This window comes from Mobula birostris, chromosome 22 (assembly GCF_030028105.1).
Source record: "Mobula birostris isolate sMobBir1 chromosome 22, sMobBir1.hap1, whole genome shotgun sequence".
Taxonomy (NCBI): Eukaryota; Metazoa; Chordata; class Chondrichthyes; order Myliobatiformes; family Myliobatidae; genus Mobula; species Mobula birostris.
The window spans coordinates 47,444,844-47,464,543 of NC_092391.1; the positions used below are offsets into that span (position 1 = coordinate 47,444,844).

The following is a 19,700-nucleotide window of genomic DNA, read 5'->3' on the forward strand; positions in this document are numbered from 1 at the left end:
AACTCTGTGAAATTTTAGATTTAGCTCAGACGTCGCTCCGAGATCTCTTGATCTCACAGGATACCTCATTGCGACCTTTGCACTTTCTGTCTTCCCCCGGTTTCCCTCCTCCTTCCCTTTCTCCCGTGCTCCACTCTCCTCTCCTATCAGATTCCTTCTTCTCCAGTCCTTTGCCTTTTCCACCTATCACCTCTCAGCTTCTTACTTCGCCCCACCCTTCCTCGCCCACCTGGCTTCACCTTTCACCTTCTAGCTTGCAACACACACAACATACTGGAGGAACTTAGCAGGTCAGGCAGCATCAACGGAAATGAGTAAGCAGTCAATGTTTTGGGTCGAGCCCTTTCCTCAGGACCTTCTAGCTCATCCTTCTCCTCCCTCCACCTTCTTATTTTGGCATCATCTCCCTTCTTTTCCAGTCTTGTTGAAGGGTCTCGGCCTGAAGCGTTGGCTGTTTATCGTTTCCATAGTCTCTGCCTGACCTGCATTTTGTGTGTGTTGCTCTGGATTCTGTGTTCTGTTTTCCTACCTCAATGTAATTATGGTGATATGATCTGTCTCTGTGGCTTGCAAACAAAATCATTTTGCTGTGTCTCTGTACATCAAGGTTCAAAGTAAATTTATTATCAAAGTACATATATGTCACCATGCACTCTCCTGAAATTCTTTTTCTGCAGGCATTCACAGTAGAACAAAGAGTAATAGAATCATTGAAAAACTACACAAAGATAGACAAGCAACCTATGTGCAAAAGATAACTAAATAACTAACTAACAAAAAGAGGACAGTGTTGTAGAGTCTCTGAAGGTGAGTCCAGAGGTAGAGCAGCACGGTAGTGTAGTGGTTAGCACAATGCTTTACAGTACCAGTGACCTAGGTTCAATTCCTGCCACTGCCTAGAAGGAGATTCTATGTTCTCCCTGTGACCCCTGACCCCATGTGTTTCCTCCAGGTGCTCCGGTTTCCTTCCACACAGCAGTCCAAAGACGTACCGGTTGGCAGGTTAATTGATCATTGTAAATTGTCTCGTGATTAGGCTAGGGTTAAGTTGGGAGTTACTGGGCATTGGGGCTCAAAGGGCGGAAGGACCTATTCCACGGTCAGTGGTGAGGTGAGTGAAGTTATCCACACTGGTTCAGGAGCCCGATGGTTGAAGGGTAATAAACTGATCCTGAATCTGGTGGTGTGGGACCTAAAGCTTCTGCACTTCCTTCCCAATGGCAGCAGTGAGAAGACAACAAGGTGAGGCTTTTTGATGATGGATGCTGTTATCTTGCAAGAAATGTGTGTCAGTAATAAACCAACTACCAATTTTAGTTCATGGTGTACTGAAATGAAGGGCCAGTTAACAGTCTTAAACACATAAACTAGCTCAGGGATATTGTATGTACTGGGGCAGCAATTAATACACTTGTGTTAAACACGCAATATATTGAGAGCGACAGACATCTTTCTAGTTCTGAAATTTAAAATCGATTGATGCATCGTCACTGCCATGTAGCAGATCAGACAGCCAGCTTGCCCACAACAAGTTCCCACAAACAACACCAGAAAATACCACAGTGTGCCCTTGGAAGTCCTCTCCAGTGCACTCTAACCAATGACTTATAGAGCCCCCGAGGCTTTATAAGGCAGTGTCAGACCACACTTGGAGTACTGTGAGCAGTTCTGGGTCCATTATCTAAGAAAGGATGTGCTAGCATTGAATCGGGTCCAGAAGAGGTTTACAAGAATGATCCCAGCAATGACAGGGCTAATATATGAGGAGCATTTGATGGTTCAGTTCAGTTCAGTTTCGTTTATTGTCATTTAGAAATGCATGCATTAAAAATGATACAACGTTCCTCCAGAATGATATCACAAAAAAACACAGAATAAACCAAGACTAAAACTGACAAAACCACATAATTATAACATATAGTTACAACAGTGCAAAGCAATACCGTAATTCAATAAAGAGCAGACCATGGGCACGGTAAAAAAAAGTCTCAAAGTCTCGATAGACTCGTCATCCCACACAGCCGGCAGAAGGGAGGAACTCTCCCCGCCACGAACCTCCAATCACCACCAACTCGCCGCTGCAGCACCATTGGAAGCACCCGACCGCAGCTGACTTTGAGTCCGTCCAAAAACTTTGAGCTTCCGACCAGCCCCTCTGACACAGCCTCTCCGAGCACCATCCTCTGCCGAGCGCTTCGACCCCACCCCGGCCACCGAGCGACAAGCAAAGCCGAGGACTCGGGGCCTTCCCCTCTGGAGATTCTGGACCACACAGTAGCAGCAGCAGTGAAGCGGGCATTTCAGAAGTTTCACCAGATGTTCCTCCGTGCTCTCACATCCGTCTCCATCAAATCAGGATTGTGCACGGCACCCTACTTGACAGATAACAGACATCACCACTGGAGTGGCCGCTGCGAGCTGCGTCGCGCCGCCATCTTCCCATCTGGGCTTGTACTTGCTAGGGTTTGAAGAATGAGGGGGATCTCATTGAAATCTGTCGAATACTGAAGGCCCAGATAGAGTGGATATGGAGAGGATATTTCCTATTGTGAGAGAGTCAGAATACAAGGACTTCCCTTTAGAACAGAGATAAGGAGAAGTTCCTTTAGCCAGAGAATGGTGATATGTGAAGTTTGTTGCCACAGGGTGTGGAGGCCAACTCATTGGACATAAATAAAGTTTAAGTTGTTAAGTTATTGATTAGTTCTGTCATCAAAGGTTATGGGGAGAATGGGGTTGAGAGGAACAATAAATCAGTCATGAGGGAATGGCAGAGCAGACTTGTTGGCCCAAATGGCCTGATTCTGCTCCTATGTCTTGTGGAATCCTACTGGGAAGAGAAGAGAAGCAGTAACAGTATCCTCTCCCAGTCCAACGTTCCCAGCATTGAATCCTTGGATACACACAGTTAATTGTGTTAGGCAGACCGCATCAAGTAATAAGCTTGGCACTGGTCTCTCAAAATAGTTACCTATTATAAGCTGTGTCATAGGGAGAGAGGAAAGGCAGATGGAAATAGTCAAGGATGTCCACAAAGTGTCCCTGAGGAAATGTGCAGCCCACACTAACTCTTGGAAACCTTTCACCCAGGAGAAGTGATGGGAAAAATGTCCGGAAGATGCACCGGGAGCAGACAGAAGCCCGAGTAGGCAGCCGAAAGAAACCACTACCTCATGGACTGCAATCCAATTGTCCTCCAGTCACCCCCCTCCATCCCATCAGATACTACTGGCCCCTACTAGGCACCACATAACTCTACCAGGTATCAGCTTGCCATTCAGATACTTTTCTACCCCATTACTCACTTCAACAGATACCATCTGCTCCATCGGATTCTGCCTGTCCCCTTCAGATTCCATCCATTCTAACAGATACCACCTGTCCCATCAGAAACCACTCAGTCCATCCGATTACATCTGCCCCATCAGGTGCCACCCGCCCTCTCAAGTAACATTCGCCTACCAGGTAACACCTGTCCAGTCGGTATCACCTGTCCCATCAGGGGCCATCCACCCCAGCAGATACTACCTTTCACTGCCCCATCTATGGGAAGGTCTGCAGTTCCCACACTGGCCTCATTACCCACCATAAAACCTCAGAACCTACACAAACCAGAGGCACCCTTGATCCTGAGGGACTACATAAGAAGGGAGGAAAAAATACTGATCAGGTGGATCTTGGAGTTGTAATCTTAGATATTCATCTGGCAAGGAGAGCCCGGCTTCACATTTCATCTGAAAGTCAAGAAATCTGACAGTACAGATTTTCTTGGTTCTTCACTGGAGGGTCAAGCCTATATCTCTGCAATCAAATCTTTGTAATTAAAATAAATACAGCAGAATCTGTTTTCCTTAGAGCCTCCAGCATTACCTTTATTGCTTCATAGGAAACTCTAGTGATTACAGAATATAATGAGGACCCCTCAGACTACACTTGTAAGAATTTGTCTGTGAGCCATTTGGTGCCTCTCCATAACAAGACGACAGAGTCAGCTTTTATTCAATCACTACTCTACGTATTATGGCTTAGGATTTCATGCTATGTTCCCTGGAGCCTTAAGCAAGCTGAAAGAAATCTCAGAAGTCTCCAGGGGTCAAGGGGTTTCTCTCAGTACCTTATTAGATTTCTAAGCACTTCTGCATAATGCACAGGCAAGGTAAAAATATAAAGGGAGCTCAAGCTCAAATAATGAAATGAAATGATGCTATATCTAAGCTACAAGGCAAGAAAAAAAATCAATCGCCAAATCATTTTCCTATTTTACAGTACTGGGGTATTATTGTTTGTTGCAATACCTGTTTCAATTTTAGTTTATTCTGTTTGATTACCTGGTCATTAACAGACAATTACTCGAGAACTTCTTTGTAGGAAGCAACCGTAGTATTTCCTTCCATCACTTGATTTTAAAGTACATTCTGGGACACCATGAAAGCATGAAATGTGTAATATGAATGCAAGTCTGACATTTAATTTCATTCAGTAACAAATTCATTGTTTTCCCTCTCTGTAGTAGACTAATAAACTCACGTGATTTATCTCTGATATGCCAAGACAAGTAGCTGAGATGAATGCAGACCCCTTCCACCAGTACAAACAAAAACCTAGCTTCACATCTGAGAAACTTTGTACTAATTTGATGAATACAGAATTAGTCATTTGCAGCAAATCTGCTTCCCTCAGACACCTACAAATCAGCTGCAGGCAACAACACCTCACTCACTCTCAGAAGAATTGACATTTATTTGGTCAGATGGTTCAGTTTCAATCAATTACCTTTACAAAAAAAATACCAATGAGTTACATGATTTGACTGTCCAATATATTCACGACTGTGATAGCTTTATTACAAGAAACCATGCACGATGCACCAGCAAAATTGAGAATAGGAGAGGAAAAAATATAAAAGATACATGCAAATTCTGAACATTAAAGAGCATACAATACAGAATTCTTCTGCAATAATGTGGAAGAATTAATTTTGTTTTATAACACATTAGCATTTCACCTTTGCAGTCGGATGAAGTTTTGTGTTAGGTAGGTCCCGCACCAGGATTTGAACACACGACTCCAGCTGATGCTCCGGTGCAGAACTGAAGGCTTGCTTCATTATTCAACATACCATCTTTCAGATGCAACCTTAAACCAGGATCCTGTTCAGTCGGATTAATAGATATTAATAATCCGAGGCGTTGTTAGCAAAGAAGAGCTGAGTGCTCTACCTATGTCCTGTTCAGCAGTCAACACTGACAGAATATTGATATGTCTTGCTCTCCTTTTCTCCTGAAAGCCTGCAATATCTTAGGCAACCACAGAATTTCCCTTTAGCCATTTCATCATTCCTCCCAAAGTCCACTTTGCAGGGGGTGGGAGCATACGCATGCCAGGGACCTTCCTGAGCTGAGGAAGTGGCTGGAAGAGGTTCACCCACAGGTCCAGATTCTCTAAAAAACAATTAAAACTCTTGGTCCAGATGGTCCAGAGGGAATAAGAGTGGAAATCACTCTCGGCAATAGTTTTGTTGCTAATGGGGAGACTTAGCCGGGTATCTTGCCATGGGCATATCTGTAGTGACCTCGTCAAGCCTGTCAATGAAAGGACAGTGTTCTTTGTTCTCTGCATATATTTCTATCATAGAGTCATAGAGCAATATGGTCCAGATCTAGGCCCTTCAGCCCAATCAGTCCATGCCAGCCACAATACCCACCATCACCTGCATTACTCATCACAATAATTACCTCCACTGCTTCTTCTACACTGCTGCCATCATTGCTGTGTACTTCATCCCACCTCCTCCCCATTGTACTGGTCATGGTCACAGAAAGACACAACACCTAAAAAGCCATTTCAGCCCATCAACTCTGGGCTGACCATTGACCACCCATTTACACTAAGCCCAATTGTTTGTCCCACATTCTCATTATCTCCCTAGTAAACTCTGCCGTTCACCTCAACTCTTGGGCAATTCACAGTGGTCAATTAACCTCTCAATGTTAATGGAGATCGTACACATGGGGGAAACAGCCACATTTAAAAGACGAACCTACAAATTCTACACGGACGGCACCCAAGCTCAGGTCTGAACCTGGGTTTTTGGAACAAGCTGTTCAATTTCAAATTTAATTATCATTCAACCATACTTATGAATACAGCTAAATGCAACAGCATTACTCTGGAGCCAGGGTGCAAAACATAGTACCAACAATCGTAAGGCACATATCAGATAGTAAGTACATAAAAGGCAGCAGTAAGATACAGCAACACAAAAAAATATAGTCCAAGTCCCTGAGCCCATGAATGTTGCAGCAGTCTGCAGTCAATCACAATACAGCTTGTCTTCTGCCAAGCGAACACTGGAGGGCAGTACCAACTCCAGCATGGATGCTGTGCCACCTCTGGCACTCTGGTGGAGCAACTCCAATGCTTCCTCAGGTGGCTGAAAACAGGCAACACCGCGGCTTGAGGCCTAGTCCTTGCTATAAGCAAGGCCATGCAGTTCCCTGCCGTCCTCCCCCACCGGCTGCCAATAAACCAATGAATTGGACTTGCAGCACTCAACATCACCAAAGCCCAACAGCATCTTGCAGTCACAAGTAAAGCGACAAAGACAATCGCTCTCTGTTAGACTGCACACCTCCCTCACACACCGATGCCTCTCCGTCACAGGCAGCATCACGATCCAAACCAAGTTCAGCTCCTTCAGTTTCGCCACCAACAAGCAACTCGTTGATGGGGTAAACTACAATACTTTAAGTTCTTAATGTACAGCTGGGGCTTGCAATCATAAAAAATATGTTTAAAAAAGATAATCACTCCTTTGGCTGACCCCCATAGAAGCCGCTGTGTCCAAGCACGCTGTCATCTTCGGAAACTGTGGTACTATGCCACTACCTGATCTCACCACAACAACTGCTTCACCCCTTATATCCTAGTTGCTGTTTGCAGACTTCTTGATCATGTTATACCTCTTCTCTAAATGACACAAAAGTAGATGTTGTTATGAAAATGAGGAAGCTTATTTAAGTCTACAGCAAGAGATACAAATCAGATGGAAAACTGGACAGAGCAAAGGCAAATGAAACACACTCCTGACATATTCTGGGATGTCAAATGGGGGTGGAACATATTCAGTAAATGGTTGGGCATTTAAAGGCTTGGGGTTGAAGTCCATAGTTTCTTGAATGTGGTAGCCTAAGCCTAGAGTGATGAAGAAGGCTTTGTGCCTTTACAAGTCAGAGCACAAAATATGAGTTGTGATAGTAAGTTTCAACTTTATTAAACACTAGTTAAGCCACACTTGAAGTTTTGCTTGTAGGTCTGGTCATCACAACATATGAAGGATGTGATTGTATTGGGAGAGAGTTCAGAGGTGCTTCATTGGGATGCTGCCTGGACTGGAGGACTTTAGTTCTAGGGAGCAAAGAAGGATGAGGAGCCAACTGATCTTGTTACGATCTTTCACTACCTGCTCTGCACTTCTCCGGTACTTTTTACATTGTTGTTGTTTTAACCTAATCTAGCAGGCTCAATGTATTTTGTCATGATTTGATCTATATGAATGAATGGTAGGCAAGACAACCTTTTCACTGTATCTTGGTACATGTGTTATTAATAAACTAATCACAATTCCAGTACCAGTTGCTATACCAACACCAATACCATCTCTGTCTCTGTGCCCTCAGAAGCAGGTCACTGTCACTCTTCACTGCAGAAGATCAGCCACCATCTGCCATTGTGACCTTTGAACCTTCTCCATTCGAGAAGTTTATGTCCTGGCTGTTAGTGAGAAGGGAGACTATTAAAAGTCAAGGCCATAATGATTGTTAAATGTAACAACGATCATGTTGGATAATTAGATGCCTATTTTGCACTTATAAAACAAGCACCAAGAGATTTCCACACCAGTTCTGCAGAAGCAATTAATTTTACATGGAGTGCTCTGAGCTTTGAGAGTTTATATGAAACAACTAATTAAAAATACAAGTTCTACATGTAGTTACAGGAAACAACTAACGAGATGAGGTTGAATGTATTCAACTCCAAGTTTCATTCACTTCCAATGCCTTGTTCAAAGCCTTTGCCAATTCAACCCACATGCTCTAATTAACCAAGTCAGAGCGATGCAAATTAGGGACTGGTGAAGGATGCATAGTTCCACTGATTTCAAAATATAGTTATGGGAGAGTAACGTAGTAACAAAAATAAAATTCACGTTTATACCTGTTGCCTGCAGCGTCAATTATGTACCTTGCACCAACTTATGTGCTTCATCTAATGGGTTTTTCATCAAGAGAGAGTTTATTTGCCGAACTTTTATTTTGACCAAAACATTTACTTTGTTTTAAAATAAGTTTTAAACAATTATTACTTCTTGAAGCATGACTGAATCTCTGAATCACTTAGATTTCCAAAACACTAAAATGCCATTAATTCCAGTCAATAACTTCACTTCACATTGGACATAGGGTATACACCACAGACTCCTACAGATTGTTGTCTCCCCTCTGCTGTCAGATTTCTGAACAGCCCATGAATCAATGAATAATCTCTTTCACACTATTTATTTATTTATTGATTGATTGGTTGACTTATTTTTATTGGAACTTAGAGTTTTTTTTTATCTTGCACTGTACTGCTGTTGCAAATTTCATGGTGTAAGAGTATATCAGCGATCATAAACCTGAATCTGATTTCGCTATGGCGACCACAGCTACTCAGTCTGGGTAAACTTGCCCACTTGATGGTACTCTGACCAGTCCATCAGAACATCAAAGTAGCAAGAACTTCAGTGGAGAATTGGACAAGGACAGGTCTGCAGGCTCTGGAGAAAGGACAGGGATTTGAGGCTAATCACTCAAAGAGCTGGAACAGGCTGGGTGAGCAGAACAGTTTTGTTGTGCGTGCTTCTACTGTGATAGTACTGAGGCAGGTTACCATGCATCCTTGTTGAAATTCTTGACACGTGAAAGTGGAACATATGGTCTCGTCAGTGAACAAACAGTTCCAACTTCACTCTTACGCTTGCCCACAGACTTTCTGCTTGCTGAAAGCCATCTCAGCTAGGCATCCTACACACGGGATTTGGCACCTCATGTAAACAGGGCAAGAAACTGCGTATCAACTGCTGAAAAATCTTCACTGAGGCACACACAGCCTGGAGCAGGATGTGTGAATTAATTCTCAGCCGAAGCATATATATAAGCCAGCAAGTAGAGAGCAAAAGAAAACTGATTGTTTATTTATTCGTTGAGATACAGCACGGAATAGGCCCTTCCAGCCATTTGAACCGCACCGCCCAGCGATCACCGAACTTAACTCACCGGACAATTTACAACGACCAATTAACCTACCACCTGGTACATCTTTGGACTGTGGGGAGGAAACCAGAGCACCCAGAGGAAACCCACGCAGTTACGGGGGAGATCGTACAAACTCCTTACAGACAGTAGCGGGAATTGATACTGGGTCGATAGTACTGTAAAGCACTGTGCGAACCACCATGCTGCCGTGCCGCCCCTAAAGAGATTGAAAGAGACAGAAAAAAAAATTAGAGAATTGATATTTATTTCATAATGATCTAAATTAAACAGAATGTGTTTCATGGCTAGTGTTCTCTGTCCATTGTCCCTGCCTTCCTGGATGCAAGGGTTGATTGAACTGATCCTTCACTGGGGAAGCACACTAGACAGAGCAGGCCTCCTTCAAGCAGAGCACCCTGTTGCCCCACCTACAGGAACGCTTGATAGCCAGTCACTGTCAAAGACTTTGAACTACCTGTAAAATGGCTCTGTTAACACAGGAACAGGCCGTTCAGCCCACACTGCCTGTACTGAACACAATACTAAATCAAACTAATTCTCTTCTGCTCATATATGTGGGCATGTGGCCAAGTGGCTAAGGTACTCGACTAGCGACCTGAAGGTTGTCAGTTCGAGCCCCAGCCGAGGCAGCATGTTGTGTCCTTGAGCAAGGCACTTAACCATGCAGTACTCTTAACCGCACATTCTTGTGTCTAGCTAACAGCCTCTTAAACACCACTATCACATCCACTTCCACCACGTCTTCTGGAAGCCCATTCCGGGCACCTAATATGTGCTGTGTAACAAACTTACCCCACACATCACCTTTCATTTACAAAAAATCCTCTAGTATTTGATATATCAGCCCTGAAAAATAGGTCCTGCCTGTCTTCCCTGTCTATACCTCTCATAATCTATCTTTAGCAGATCTACACTTGGCCTCCAGTACTCCAGATAAAACAGCTCACGTTTGTCCAATCTCCATCTATAGCTCATACTTACTATTCCAGACAGCACACTAGGGATTCGGCAGATGATGGACATCCAGAGCAACACACACAAACTCAGCAGGCGAGGTAGCGTCCATGGAAATGAATAAAGGCCAGGACTGCAAAGGAAGGGGGAAGATGTCAGAATAAGAAGGCAGGGGGAGAGGAGAATGAGAACAAGCTAGCAGGTGATAGGTGAAGCCAGGTGGTTGGGGAAGTGGGGGATGAAGTAACAAGCTGGGAGGTGATAGGTGGAAAAGGTAAAGAGCTGGAGAAGAAGGAATCCAGTAGGAGAGGAGAGTGGATCATGTGAGAAAGGGAAGGAGGTGGGGCACCAAGGAGGTGATAGGCAGGTGAGGAGAAGATGTAAGAAGTGGAACAGAGTGGGGAATTGACAAAGAGGGGAGCATCCTGGTAATCTGTTCTGCATGCTCTCCAAAGCCTCCACATTCCTCCTGTAATGAGGCAACCATGGTTAACACAGCCATTAACGTGACATTATTATAGTTCAGTCCAAAGTCCAAGTTCAATTCAGGCATCATCGATAAGGAGACTGTATAGTCCTCCCCGTGGAATGTGTGTGTTTTCCTCGGGCACTCTGGTTTCCTCCCACAGTCCAAAGACATACTAGGTAGGTTAATTAGTCATTGTAGATTGTCCTATGGTTAACTTAGGGATAAACTGGGGCTGCAGATATCAGCTCAAAGGGCTGGAAGGGCCATTCCATGTTGTATAACTGAATAAAGAAAGAAAACAATACTCCAAGTGTGGATTAACTGAAGTTTTATACAGCTGCAAAGTGACTTCCTTTCTCTTATGCTTAATGCCCAGATGTATAAAGGCAAGCATACCACTGGCTTTCTTCACTGTCCTGTCTATGTACATGATCACTTTTGGTGAGCTATAGACATGGATAAGATCCCTCTGTACATCAGTGCTGTCAGCAATCTATCCTGTTAATCTATTAAACTTGTAAGAGGAAGCTGCACATAGGTCAGGGTGAGTGATTTAAAAAGAAGTGTTCACAGGCTTTCAGCTTTTTCCAACAGCCCAACTGAATTGCAACTCATTTGCAAAGGCAAATACAAATAAGGTTGGGACAACCAGAGTGGCCATTGCTGGAGTGAACAGTGTTAGAGTGAAGAGGCTTTGGCTCATAAGGCTTGGGTGAGGTAGGTTTCCCTTTTTGCATTCTTCATTATTGAGTGCAGTGAGAATGGCTCCAGGGACTGCGTTGCGTTCTCTGTGAAAGGCGTAGTAATTCTGGGAGACCTCCAGCATCCTAGATGACCACACCTGCCCCAGGTGCACCGAGCTGTAGTTCCTCAGAGAATGTGTTAAGGAACTGGAGCAGCCGATCAATAACTTTCAGCTCATATGGGAAGCTGAGGAGGTGATAGATAGGAGCTGCGTGGAAGTAGTTATGCCTAAGTTGCAGGACAGGTCCGGGTGACAGGAGAGAGAAAGGAAATGGCCAGCCAGTGCAGAGTACCTCTGTGGTCATTCCCCTCAATAATAGGTATATGGATATTATTGAGGGGGGGGGATGAACAATCGGGGTTGGGGGGTGGTGGTGGAGCCACAGCCACCAGGTCTCTGGCACTGAGTCTGTTGCTGTGGCTCAAAAGGAAAGGTGGAGAAGAGAATTGCAGTAGTGATAGGGGATTCCATAGTTAGAGGAGTAGACATGAGATTCTGTGAATGTGAATGAGACACCCAGATAGTATGTTGCAGTTCAGCTTCTGTGTGTTATTTGTTCACTTTCTTTTTTTGCACGGTTTGTTCTTTTTTTTTAAGCACATTGGGTGTTTGGTGCTCTTTGTTGTGTGTTCTTTTTCTTGTGGGTTCTATTTTGTTTCTTTGTTTTGAGGCTGCCTGCAAGAATGAGTGCTCTTTGTTGCTCTTTGTTGTGTGTTCTTTTTCTTGTGGGTTCTATTTTGTTTCTTTGTTTTGAGGCTGCCTGCAAGAATGAGTGCTCTTTGTTGCTCTTTGTTGTGTGTTCTTTTTCTTGTGGGTTCTATTTTGTTTCTTTGTTTTGAGGCTGCCTGCCTTTGTTTTGAGGCTGCCTGTGGTATACTGTACATACATTAATAGTAAACTTTGTGAACTTTGATCTTTGTAAAAACAGAAAGCACAAAAGAATTTCAAAAGTTTGTCAATACCCAAGGAAACCAGCTGTCAACAGAATTAACTCAAGTTTTGAAATATATTTGCTAATATATCTTTATTTTTGGTGCAGACTTCCCAGAGGAAGTTCTCCTTCTAGGTCGATGACATTGATGTGCCTGCCATTGAAATCACTAGGAAATTCCCTGGAATACTGTTGCCAGTAGTGCGTACTGACCAAGGGAATGCTTCCTCTTGCATTAATGAAGCTGAGAACACACGCTCACCGATATCTCACCTAAAATACTCAACTTCTCAGTTCAGTTTCATTATCTCGATCATAACTGGGATCAGTTGTCAACAGCTCGCACAGAAACATCTGGAATGCTTAACTGTTTTTCACATAGCAACGGTTGCAGTTTCTAAAATAAACACCCCCAAATCGTCGACCTGCAATAATTAGAACATTTTTGAAGCGGAGTATTGCAAAAGCTTTACTTAGTCGTCATTGTAAAAATGTTTGAATAGATAAAAGCCTCAGCGCATTGGAATCTGCGAGAATCACCGCCGGGATATTAACTTGCTCTGAAGAAAGTTTCCATAGTGTCAAAAAACTGAGAATATGTGTCATTTTTATTTGCATTAGAGATTTGTCTTAACCTCTCTTAACCTATGCCATACAAAGAATGGTGCCCTTTAGCTGCTGACCAACCATGTGCTAAAACGGCAGATTGGCATAGTCAGTAAAGCAGCTGTCTGGCAGCGCTGGATTTCAGCCCTGACCTCAGGTGCTATTCGTACCTGCTCCCTGTGGCGTTTGTGCCTGTCCTGGCTTCTCCCAGATCACAAAGGCTTGCATTTGGCACGTTAGGTGGTCATTGCAAAGCCCTCAGTATGTAGGTGAGTGAGAGAATCGAGGAGAGTTGGTGAGCCTTGAGGGGGAGAGCACAAAATAGGTTATTGTAAATGGTTGCTCCTCAGGAGGCTAAAGAAATTCAGCACGCCCCTTTCGACCATCAATAGTTTTTTTTTAAATCGATGCACCATAGAAAGGATCCTATCGGTATACATCACAGCTTGGTACGGGAATTGCTCTGTCCGTGACTGCAAGAAACTGTAGAGTTGCGGACACAGCCCCGCACATCACGGAAAGCATCCTCCCCTCAATGGATTCTGGCTATAGTTGTCACTGTCTCAGTAAAGCGGCGAACATAATAAAAAATAACACCCACCCTTGTCCCCCCACCCCACCATGAGACAGAAGATACAAACGCCTGAGAGCGCATACCACCAGACTCAAGGAGACTATCTCGCTGTTATGGACTATTGAATGATCGCTTAGTACAATAAAAAGGACATTTAACCTCATAATCTACTTCGTTATGACCTTGCATCTTGCTGCCTGCCGGCACTGTACTTTCTCTGTAAGTGTCACATTCTTTTCGCATTCTGTTATCGTTTTCCATTCTACTGTGTCTGCGCACTGTTCTCATGAAAAGATGCGTAAGGGTGGTGCGCCAAACAAACGTTGTCGCTGTTATTTGGTTTAAACCCAGTTACCCAGGTATTCAATGTGCCGAGGAGTTTCCACGCGGTGTGTCTCCCCATAACAACAACTGGCTGTTAAAAATACTGCTTTAACTGAGTATCAAATGTAATGCTGAACGTTTGCAGTCTGTCACCTTTGTACGTAAGGTGTGCAGCGTGAGAGCGCAGCGAGCCCCAGCAATGGTCACCAAGGTGTTAAAGCCCTTGGGCAGTCATTCGATAGTTCATTCGAGGGCAAGCGGTAAGGGTTGCCAGGTCACTCACTTTCCCTCTTGTCTCCTGCCTGAACACCTTGCTGACGGTATACCCAATACTCAGTAATAACAGCTTTAACAAAAAGAAACGTGAAGTTAGCCATGTGCTGCAGGAGCCGGCTCCTATTAAAACCGTTCCTGAGTTGAGAGTCCCTTTTGTGATCAGATAGCCGACCACCTCGGAATCGATTGGTCTTGGAACTTTCAGGAGGAATGAGAATTCTTCCTTTGAGCTGAGTCACTGGTGGGTCGGGCGGTGTGCCTGGGAAGGGGGCGGTGGGGAGGAGGCTGGGAAGAGGGGAGGGATGTAGCAGTAGGAACCTTTGTGGTTCACCATAAATGGTATGTTAAAACAATCTTCCAAAAAAACTGTGTGGCTGCAGCTTTAATTCATCACTTCTACAGTCAGCCTAAAGGCATCTTATTACTGAGAAGATGCCAAAGTTCATTGCTTTCAGAGATACTATATAAACGGAGAGGGTGCTGGCTTGGCTGACTATCCACACTCCGCAGTTTCTATATTAGAAAGGTGGGGGTTGCAGCTTTGTTGCTGAGCACCTACACGCGTCCCGGCGGTGCAAGTTCTATCTTCAATGCAAGCACAAGTCTGCAGCTCAGAGCGAGAAGGACAAGTTTTTAAAAGGCAAAGGGATTGAATTATTTAAGTCTGCTCGCTGTAGAGGCTGAATGACTTGCACCCAGCACAACTTAAGGTAAGGAAGAATTTCTCTTAAACTGCTCCGAAGTTCAGTATCTGTGCTGGTTATTTAATTGTGATTTGAAATCTCTGATTTTAATCAGCGTGGTACCTTGCTTTAAACGCGCGCAGTCCCTGGTGAGAGACCCGGAGTAATGCTGACGGTGCAGGAATTGCTGAAGAGGAAATTTTTTGTCTTTTCTCCCCCCTCGTATTGAATTGTAAGTCTTTCCTCTGGTGTGGTCATTGTGGAGATGGAGGGTGGAGCACGCAGAATTTATGAGGAATCTTTCCATTAATACAAAACGGGGAGAGTTTATGCAAGGCACCTGCGTATTTCGCTCGGTATTGCCTTCAGCACATGAAGACTTTGTGGCTACAGCCGAGCCTCCTCAAATGAGTGACTCGATCTGACAGTTTAGAAAGCTGCTGTGCTGAAACAGTTGCTACTACCAGGCGACTCACCCTGCTGAAGTGGATTGCTTCTCTTTCTCGCCTGCTTGGCTGGCCGGCGGGCGGACCGATTTATTGCACGGCAGTGAGCCCGCGTCAGGAGGGACCCGGCTTTCGGACCACTGCTGTGGAAACAGCCACAGCACTGGATCATTGGCTCCCTGCTGCACGGCTGGCCGGGGATGCTGAGACAGAAACGCCAACCTGGCTGCCCTCTGCGAGGAGTCCGGCACTGAACTCTGTTCCGACTCTTTCCACCGAAGCCTGAAGTGCTCAGGCTGACAGTTCACTAGTTTCATGACCTTCTCCCCGACCTTCTCCCTGCCAGAGGGCACATCCCGGGATTGGGGATCAATTCTGTCTCTTCAGATTTTGTTCACGTTCCCTTTACTGAGGCCGAGGTGGCAGGCACCCATTGGCTCTGATCCTTTCACACACACACACACATTCACACACACACACATTCTCACTCACACCCCTCTCTCACGCACTCATTCTCACACACAGTCGCTCTCCTACAGCGTCTGCCTCTCTGCGCGACGAGACTGATGCCTTGAGCGACTGATCTGTGTGAGTTTAGCCGGGAGAGACCAAACCACCAGACCACCAGATATCATTTCATCGCTTTATTTTACTTTAATTTGGTTTTTCTAATTGTCCTGCCTGCGCCCGCCCCTCCGCAATGATTCCTGCCCCGCTGCTGGACAGGTTTGCTCTCTCGCTTTCTGTTTCACGCCCCGGAGCCGTCGGATCCCTGCCAAGCCGGTTGCTTTTGCTCGGGTTCCCAATGTTTTTTTTATGCCAGGGACCAATACCATTGAGCAAGGTGTCCGCGGAACCCCCTGTTTCACAGGGAACCTGTGGTCGTGTCAGTCCAGGGGCACCGGCGAGAAAGCCGCAATACAAGAGGCAGGGTGGGGCGGTTGACCCCCTCCCCATTCGTCAGACAACTCTGCTCACCTGCCTCTTTCAATGATCTGAAGGTGATGAAGCCCAGCCGAGAGAGAAAGGGGGGAAATACTGCACCAATATTCTCTGTCCGAAACGTCGACTGTTTATTCATTTCCATAGCCTGACCTGCCAGGTTCCTCCAGCATTTTGTGTGTGTAAACCCTTTACAGTGTCTGCTGCTTTGAAACTACAGTGCATCCTTCCCGGTGCACTAAATTGCGCGGATTTTTACTTAAATCTTGAACTTTCACATTAGAAGCAAGCCTTCTTTTCGAATTGGGAGTGCGAAAAGCCTGCCTCGCAACCAGATTTTAAAGGACCCTTTGAAAGGGTAACAGATGTCAGAATCCAGCCCTCGGCGCAGACAACCCGCCCGGCTTTGTTTGATTTGCATCCTTTTGCGCTGTTTATGGTGTTAGCATGCCTGTGGGAAAATACGCTGCTTGCTCCCTGGTTTGATCTAATTTTAAAGCCTGATAAGCCTGATACTTTGGGTTATTTTGATTTTTTAAAAACCCTGCATAGCCAAAGGAGTTTATCACAGCCCAACTTTTTCAAATTGACTGATAATGGTTCCCTGAACTGCGGTAGCCCGGTAAGTTATCCCGTGAGAGGAGCGCTGAAGAGCACATACTTCCCGGGCATACAACATTCCTGATTTTCGCTTGGGGTGCCAACGCAACGGGGTAGGCTGTGACTGAATTGCCCCTATTTCCCCTTGTCCGATTGATTCAATTGTATAGTTGGAGTGTTGCTGTGTGACCGGTGTTCGGATTATATCTTGACAATGGCATGAACGCGGCGCCTTGTCTACATCCTCTATCAACATGGCAGGCACGTGTATCGGATATGCGGTGGGCAATTTAGAATCGGTGCCTGCGCCTCCAGCGACGCGTTCATCTCTGGCCGGTCTGCTTGGTTTTGTTCACCCACTCTAACCTTCCTCACCGTGTTTGAATTTTAGTAATAATCCCCTCCACCAACACCACCCCCACCCCCGTTTCAAGTGTCCAGAGGGAGTGAGCTCATTCTATCCCAATGAGTAGAATTACATACAGACTCCCACCCCACATAAAAAGCTGCAGATGTTGGAAATCTGAAATAAAAATTGAAAGTACTGGAAATACTCAGCGGGGCAGGCAGTGTCTGAGGGGGTAAGGTGAAGAAATAGTATAAATATCTCAGGCCCATCACTGCTCAGAACAGGAAGAGAGAGTCAATAGGAAAGAGGGATGCTTTCTTTGCAGAGAGGAGGGGTGAATAGAACAGAGGGAATGCCTGTGAGAGAGAGGAGACCAATACAGACCAGCTGACCAACACCCACTAACAAGGGAAAATCTGCTGGTGCTGGAAGTAGAAGCAACGCACACAAAATGCTGGAGGTACTCAGCAGGCCAGGCAGCATCTATGGAAAAGAGTACAGTTGACGTTTCGGGCCAAGAACCTTCATCGGTCCAGCATTTCATGTGTCTGTCCCGATGAAGGGTCTTGGCCCGAAACGTCAACTGTACTCTTTTCCATAGATGCTGCCTGGCCTGCTGAGAACCTCCAGCATTGTGTGGTGCTGAGCAAGACTCACAGCCAGCTAAGGGAGGGAAGAGGATGCTTTGGGGGAACTAGCTGTTAAACATTATGTCTGTTTCAACAAACGGGTGTGCTGGAGCAACTCAGTGACTCGAACAGCATCTGTGGAGGGGCAAGTAACCACCATCGTTTCACGCCCAAACCCTGCGTCAAAACTGATATGCCATGATCCACAGTATTCCTCCCTCTGAATGTTGCTGGAGATTCAGTACCTGCAGTTTCTCGTGTCGTCTCCGTTTCTGTGCACAGGAGCTACCCGACCTGCTGAGAATCTCCATTACATTGTAGCTTCTAGTTATTCACATTAATCGTTGCAGAAGTGATGTGGTGGAAGAGGGCGGTGGCGTGTGTGCCCTCATTCATGATATTCCATTCTGTTATCAGCATGCAAGGGTTTTAACATGACCCCTGTGGTGAAGGAGAGAGAAGCAAGCCTGATATGGCAACTGCTGGGAAACTCGATTTACTTCAACCAAACCAACTTGCATTTAATGTAATGAGATGTTGTGATGACACCTGTGAGCACTGCCACACCACTCCCTTTATGGAAACATTTATTTTGTACTTTATACCAATTTTATGTCTTTGCACAGTTTTGCTTCCACAAAGCAACAAATTTCATGTCATTGTTCTATTGGTGATGATAAACCTGATCTGGATTCTGATTCTGAGAAACCTTTGCAATAGATCTCCATTAAGAAAGAAAAAGACTTGCAAGACATAGGACCAACATTCCAGGTCCTCAGGTCTTGGCAGATGAAAGTACGGCCAACGGCAGGGGTTCTGAGGGGTGTCAAAGCTGGGGGGGTAGGGGGTAGCACTAAGTTCTTGCACAGTTGCAAAGCAGAAACAGGTTACAGAGCTGGGAAGGAGTAGTAACCAGGAAGAAATTAAATCTAACAGCATGCCAGCTGATAGAGCAATGGTCTCAACCCAAGACTCAATGGTGGTATGTGCTCACACTCCTCGTCCTTCTATTTTACTGCCGGTGAAAATCACTAAGAAAGTCTGTTGTTTAAGGAAACATGGTCTTGGCACAAGCATTGCAGGATTATTGAGTTAAGTCGTAAAGGATACCTAACATAAGGAGCAATAAGTAAAAATGGAGACAAATACTATCTATATCTCAGCAAAGACGTCAAATCATTGGTATCTACTGTGTCTAGTTTAGTAATTACTTTTCAGGATCTGACATGTATTGAAGTCTCTGTCTGTCCCAGAGAAGGTGGTGTTGAGATGGGTCTGCGAACCGAATGAGTCCTTTTCATGAAGGTACACCCACAGTAATTTCGTCCGATGTTCGAAGGTTTAGACCCAGTTATGATGAAGAACCAGTGAGGCATTTCCAGATCTGGACGGTTTGCCAAATCTAGGAGACCATGCAAGTTGTGGACTTCCTGTTCGTTATTTGTCTGGGTAGAAGAGGGTCTGCTTTTTCAGATGCTTTTCTCCACAGACTGTCAGCAAGATCAGCATTAAGATTCATGAATGCAATTCATAACACCAGTCCTGATGAATGTTATATCTATGCTGCCAGCTGTATTAGCTTTAGAATTTGTTCAATTAATGTAGCGTGAGCTCATCAGGAAACAAATAATTGATGGGAGATGTAAACTTGCAATCGTCATAAATTAACATTAATGTGTAATAATCAGAGGGGACATAAAAAACCAAAGGACTTAATTGCAACAATAAAAAAGGGGCCATTTTAAGTAAAGCATTATAAAAGAAATGGCTGCATTCATTGCATACAGTACCAAGGACAGAGAGATTGCTTGTTCCACAGTTGTAGGAAAGTATGAGCTCAAGCCAGAATTCTGAG

General features: G+C 44.9%; 1 protein-coding gene across 13 annotated transcripts in view; it reads left to right on the forward strand.

Annotated features, from left to right (window-relative positions):
* The first annotated feature begins 14,569 nt into the window (after positions 1-14,569).
* tncb (tenascin Cb) overlaps positions 14,570-19,700 on the forward strand; it is a 151,612-nt gene continuing 146,481 nt past the window's right edge. For 3 of the 13 annotated variants that reach the window (XM_072240662.1, XM_072240663.1, XM_072240664.1), the window contains exon 1: positions 14,586-14,906. The gene's annotated coding sequence lies outside the window, so the exon portion shown is untranslated. Of the gene's footprint in view, positions 14,907-19,700 lie in introns of all 13 variants that reach the window. The other 10 variants (XM_072240651.1, XM_072240652.1, XM_072240658.1 and 7 more) reach the window with 8 other exon arrangements.